Here is a 6,939-nt window from a genome sequence, read left to right as displayed (position 1 = left end):
TAACTGCTGAGCCATCTCTCCAGCCCTGATCACCTAAAATGAACAGAAGTCCCAGAGCACCCCCCCCCCAACAACAAAAACAAAAACAAAAAACCAAAAAACTAAAAGAAAAAAAAAAAAAACAATCCCAAAACTGACACAAAGCATTAAGGAAGGTGAGACAAATCCCCAAATGCTCAAAGGACAGGAAACTGTGGTAGCTGAGGCTGCTGAAGGCCCATTCAGAACAGAGGGCCATAACTAATTCTTGCTTTTTATATATAGCAAGGCTGGCTTTGCAGGTGTGGGCCCCTGCTCACCGCTTTGGATATGGAAGGCAGAAAGCTGTGCCTGACATGGAGTGGGCAGGAGTAAAACCCCTCTGAGGGCACAGCTGAGACAAGGCATGGTGTGGAGTTGAGTGAGGCTCAGCAAGAGGATCCCTGCACGGCTGCAAGGCTGGTTTTAGTGGGACTCCAGCTGAAACCTGGAGTCCTGAATTCCACAGGGCAGAAACTTATACTGTCTTGGCATCTTCTGGGACAAGAGTCTTCCAGCATCATCTGCATGGATGTATCTTTTCTTGCTCTACATGTCCTGAGATGAAACTTTCTATACCTGTAGCTAAGTTCTCTTCTGTATATATGAAGCTTTTCTTTCATTTTCAAACACATGGGATCTGATTAACTTTTACCTGAGTAGATACTTTTTTACTTTCTAGAAGTACCAATGGTTTTTAGATACCAAAGCCAGTTACTGTGAGATAGAACTTCCCATGTAGTTTTAAATTTTGGAGCAGAGTAACACCCATCGCAGTAGCCTATAATGGACATGGTACTTCTCAGCTCCAAAGTTCCTTCCTTCTTACTGCTGCTACTGTGTCAAAAAAAACTCAAGCACGATTTAAAAATAATATATTTTGTAAACGGAAATAGAAAAGATGATGTAAGGATTCACAGAAATCAAAAGATACTTAATACAATTTGATTAAAGCATGTTTTGACCAACCCCCCCCCTTGTTAAATAACATAGTGAACACAAGCCAAAAATACACAAAGCTTCCTCCTCCACAGACATATTCATAAAGAGAAACTCATTAACTTTCCAGGTTTGACAGCAGCTCACCTCTGTGGGGCTTGAACCCTGTCAAGCCGAGGAAAGCTGACGATGTGGAAATGGGTGGGTTTGGAATATCAATGTCCATATGATCTTTTCTGGAGTGCTTTATGCTGCCTTGAGAAGAGTCTCCATTTAAAACCTTCTGTTAAACTAAGCTGACTTGACAACCCAAAGCAGTAAGACAGGGTGGCATTTCATTGCTGCTGCTACCACTGTTTCTAAGATGTGCCCAGCTCTGCTGTCCCTGAACTTGGGCAGTCCTCCTGCCTCAGCCCCCTGAGTCCTAAGATTAAAAGTGTGGCTAACACACCAGTACTAAATGGGAGGGTTGTATTACACTGATATTCTCTCTCTTAATCTCTCTCTCTCCTCCATCCCCCTCCCTTTTCTCCTCCACACTCCTCTGTGTGTGTGTGTGTGTGTGTGTGTGTGTGTGTGTGCGCGCGCACATGTGTGTGATGCATGTGCCAGTCAGAGGGCCACACGCCGATGCATGGGGTCAATCCTTTCCATTCACCATGGAGGTTTTAGGGGTTGCACCCAGGAGGTCAGGCTCTGGCTAGCACCTTTACACACAGAGCTATCTCACTGGCCAAAACGGAGGATTTTGACACACCTGTGAGATATTATGATGTCTTCCTTTGGTCCTTCAGAAACTTTGACAGTAGCCAGTTTCCAGCACAGAAGTTGTTTTTCAGCCTCTGTAGCCAGGTTCTGGTTTGAGGATACTCCAAAGACAGAATCACAAGTGTGTCACACAAAACTTACAATAAAAGACCCAAACTGTTGCTATTGCACACAGCAGCCAAACTCGAGTCTTGTGAATGCTCCCCTGGAAAGATTTCCGCAGGCACACTGCTATCCCCATGCCACTTGTTTGCCCTCTCCACCCCTGCTGTTTTAGAGGTCATGGTGCTGCTTAGAAGACTTCATACATTCCCTTTCCACGGTTTAAGAATTTAATCCCAGCACTTGGGAGGCAGAGGCAGGCGGCTTTCTGAGTTCTAGGCCAGCCTGGTCTACAAAGTGAGTTCCAGGACAGCCAGGGCTATACAGAGAAACCCTCTCAGAAAAAAAAAAAAAAAAAAAAAAAGAATTTATACAAGATATGTCATGTACATGGCACATGGATTTCAGGTGTTCTCTTTCTTCCTTTTCTCTTCATACTTTGTGGGAAACAGCTGTGGCCAGAAGAGACAGCATTTCTGGCCCTTACTTGTGGTGGTCAACTATGACAAGAAACTAAGTTTTGCCTGGACCATATCTCCCCTGATAATTCTTCTCCCTCAGAACACCTTGAATGTGACTACCTGAGCTGGTACTTGCATGATTTAGGCACGAGTAGTTCAAACCCAGGTAAGATGGGAGAACAAAATGCTTCAGAAACAGCCACTAAAAATTGTTTCTAGGAAACTGATATTCTAAAGCGAAGATGCTGCCCATGTAGTACGGCAAGTTTGTATTTTATGTAATCTATGAACATTGAGAAGACTTGAGGAAATCGTGGTGATGCATGCTTATAAGGCCAACATTCAGGAAGTCGAGGCAGGAGGATCAGAAGTTCAGGGTCAGCTCAGCTAATAGTAAGTTCAAGGCCAATTAGTTCAAGTTAGGCTGCACGAGACCCTAACTCAAGAGAGAAAAGACAATTCTTTCTTCTAGCGAACTACAGAGCACATGGGACTTTACCTGGGCCTCCTTAAGGACTCTACCATAATTTTGAACATTAACACCAGCAAGGCTTATGAAAAAGTACAATGGGAATGAAGCAGGCTAGGGCTGGTCCTGACTCAGTCAGGGTGTCTGTTGATCGGTTTCAGCCTAAGTAGAGGAAAAGGTGGGTACATGCTGACCTCTGTAAACCTGATTTACAGAGGATAAAAAGACAACTTCTGTGCTGGAAACCAGCTACTGTTGAAGTTGTTGTAAAAGTTGTAGAAGTTATCGATGAATTCCTGGGGCAAATTATCAAATGCGAACAAAAATACGAGTTCTGTAAAGCAGGGAAAGTCCAGCCTGGAATGTGTGGAGCCCCAGCTGGACGGGAGAGGCCACAGCTGGATGGGAGAGGCCCCAGCAAGGCAGTCTCATGTCCAGCTCCTGGAGGGTCACAGCAAGGCAGAATAGCTGCCAGGCACGGAGAGTGGCAATGTTTCAGATCCATAACGCAGGACCTACACTTCCTGGAACTTACCCTGGTCGACTGTTCAGCCCTGCTTCTGATAAGCAAGTGGACCTTCCACAAACAAGACAGGAAAAACAGTCCTACCTTATCTGTAGGCAAGTACAGTACAAAGAGCCGGGGCTTTAAGTTTCTTGATTCCACAGAACACTCCAATGAGCATTTGTAACTCCCTAGAGGAAGGGAGCCTTGGCCAGTGAGCGCTTAGTCTCAACAGCTGTATACATGGGACTCCCCATCTCACGTGCTCTGTCAATTGCTCTGCTTGGGTTCTGGCAACACCCCGAGATATGCAGGACTTTGTAGATGAAGGACAGTCACTTAGCACGAGGCGCCTGAACTCCACAGATGAGCAGTTTCACAATGGCAGCTGCTAGCGTCTTACCTTCAAACTGCAGTAGTCTGCTAATTTTTGTGGAGTGTTCTCAAAGTCCATACCTTAGATTATACTTAGGGACAGGCAACTGTAAACCAATTTAGACATTAACCATTACAGGTCTGAGATATCTACGTTTTAATAAAAATCAAATACCTTTTAAAACACTATGGGTGTGTGTGTGTGTGTGTGTGTGTGCGCGTGCATGAGTGTTTGGGGGTGGGTGCTGTGGCTATGCAGAGGCTGCACTGGTTAGATTCAAGTCCAGCTTATTCTATACAATGAGGCCCTGTCTCAAACAAACAAAACAACCATTTTGAAAAACAGATTGTCCATAGCCTCAGAATCACCTGGAAAAATCAAAACGCAATGGCACGTTCTGGCTTAGAACTTACTGCAGCAATATGTGTTGTTAGAAAGCATTCTATCAGCCAACTCTTTCTTCATTGGCCAAGAGAAAAGAAGTTATTGGAAGCAGGGCTGCTGATGTAGGGAAGAGTAGAGGATTCATTTGCCTAGAGAGAGAGGCTCTGGATCAATCCTTGATACCATATTTAAAAAAAAAATTAAAAGCCAAACTGGCAAACAGTAAAAGGCTACAGATGATTCTTTTTAAAAAGTATTTTATTCTTATTACTGTGCACATGTGTGCAGGTAACCACAGAAGCCAGAGCTGGAGATCCAAGCAGCCGTGAAATGCCTGATGTGGGGTCTGAAGGACTCAAACTGTTTATCTGTTCGCGTAGCTTCCACTCCCAACCAGTCATCCGCAGGCCAGCATGGTTCTTAATTAAGCCTGAAACAAATTCTTCATACCTTAATGCCAGAAAAAATATTATTTCTGAATAGTCTGTTATAAAAATGGTCATTTTTGGTTTATCTTTTTTTTTGGGGGGGGGGGGGGTGGAGAGTCTATTCTTTTCTAACCATTATGTCCCAGAGGACTTATCTAAGTCCTAGACATGTCTGCATCAGAAGCCACTAATTGGACAAAATACAGTCTTACCAATGAGCACTTGGCCTTGATTTCCTGCTTCAGGATTGTAGCCCTAGTAGCCTTCACCTGCCTAGCTGCCTAGCTGTGCGATAATGCGATACATGTCATAAGAGAATGCTTTACTATTAGGTTCCTCATGTCCCGGGCAGGACCTCTTTTCCAATGATTTAACTATATAATCTGTGTTGGCCAGGCATGTAAACAAAAATTTAATGTTTTCTCTATCATCCAATGAAATAGCTCAGTCTAATTTACTAATAACAGGGATATATGTATGAATATTAGTAATTCAAGCCATTGATATAATTTTATATCACCACAAGATGGAGTAAGAGTTCAACACACACACACCAAACACACACACACACACACACACACACACACACACACACACACAGACACACACTCCTATGTCACAAGTCCATAGCTCTGACATGTCCTATTCTGCCATCTAGTGGTTATACAATTGGCTATTATTCTACTGGATCTGTCTCCCATGAAAGAATAGAATAACTGAGTTTCTAGGGCCTAAGGAATTAGTTGCAGGAAAAGATGGAGCACACACAAAAAGTGGTAACATCACAGCATGACAGCAAGAGGCTAAGAAAATGCCAGAAATGCCGAGGTGTCAGCTCTCAAAACAAGTTCAGAAAAATCAAAATCAAAGCTACACCAGACACGGTGGTCCACAGTGATCATATCAGTAGAGGAAGATCAGGAGGCAAAGATCAGGAGGCAAGGCCGTCTTCAGCTACACAACCTGCTGGACCCCACGCCTGTCCCAGGAAAGGAAGGGCAGGATCTCCAGGGACTTAAATTGTGGATCTGATCACTTAAGATTCATAGTCAGTTTATAGTATTTTCTTTTCATCAAACGCCAATTTCTTTACTGCTAAAGTTTTACATTTAGAATTAAGGGGGGCATAATTTTTAACTTTTATCAAAAAAATGTACTTGGGGCTGGAGAGATGGCTCAGCAGTTAAGAACACTGGCTGCTCTTCCAGAGAACCTGGGTTCAATTCCCAGCAACCACATGGCACCTCACAACCATCTGTAACTCCAGTTTCAGGGATCTGCCATCTTCAGACATACTTGCAGGCAAAACACCAAAGAGCAGAAAATAAAAATAAATAAATGGCTTAAAAATGTACTTAAACATAAGATCAGACAGCACGGGGTCAATATTGTTGGTGAGGTAAATGCCAAATAAATTAATCAATGAATATAAACATTCCCCCTAAGGACAAGAAGAGACACGACCAAGCAATCTACAAAGAATACAATCAACAGACAGAGCAAGTTCTCACTCAGTAACCTGAGCAAGATGGCAATAGGCCAGCAAGACAGTTCACAAAGTAAAGGCCCTGCCAGCCAACCCCGATGACCTGAGTTCAATCCCCCCGACCCACACTGTGAGGACAAGTGCCTTCTGCGAGTTGTCCTTTGACCTCCACGTGTTCACTGTGGCATGTGTCCCAAAAGTGTAAAAAATGATTACAGGACAAGAAGATGAAAACAATCCAAACCCCCCCCCCCATTTTAATGGAGAGGAAAACTTGTAACTGCTGCTCACAAGGATGGAAGGAAGCACATACCACTGAGCCCCGATATCCAGCTGACACTTTGAATGTAAACCTCTGGAGATGGGACACTGTGTAACTAATGAAGGTTACCATATAAAAATGTAACAGTCATTACAAGGCAACAGCTCTGAGTAAAAACCAGCACTTTAAAATTCCGTATGTGTAGCATAATACCAATTTTGTTTCTTTCTTTAAAAAAAAAAGGTTATTTTCTTTTTCGAGCTTTTCTGAATTTCTCAAAGTACATGTATATGCAAAATAAACTATGTATTATAAACTGACTGCACCTCCATAGATAATAATACATCATTACCTGAACAAAATTACTGGCTTAGAAAACCCCCACTTACGTCTACAAGACCGCAGCTTGTTTGGCACCCTTCCCCCCCTTTTTTTTTGGGGGGGGATACTTAAAGTTGCTTTCTAAAGTTAAAACTTCAAAACTGTCACATTAGTAGACATTATAAACTGTGTTATTAGTATGCATGACAACCTAATGAAAAATTGTTTATGAATCAACAACCCTTTCTCAAAAGATTGGCTATCTCTGTCTTTTTCCTTATGTTTTCCTTCCTTTCCTGCTTCTCTCCCGTTCTCCCACTTTCCCTTTTCTGTTAGGGATGCAGTCCGGGCCTCACAGTGCTATGCAAGCTTTTGCTTCAGCGACATCACTGTATCTATGTACTTTAGGTTTATTTTTCC

The sequence above is a fragment of the Mus musculus genome, chromosome 3 (assembly GCF_000001635.26).
Source record: "Mus musculus strain C57BL/6J chromosome 3, GRCm38.p6 C57BL/6J".
In the NCBI taxonomy this organism is placed as follows: Eukaryota; Metazoa; Chordata; class Mammalia; order Rodentia; family Muridae; genus Mus; species Mus musculus.
The sequence above is the reverse complement of the archived record's forward strand: the minus strand, read 5'-3'. Positions refer to the sequence as shown.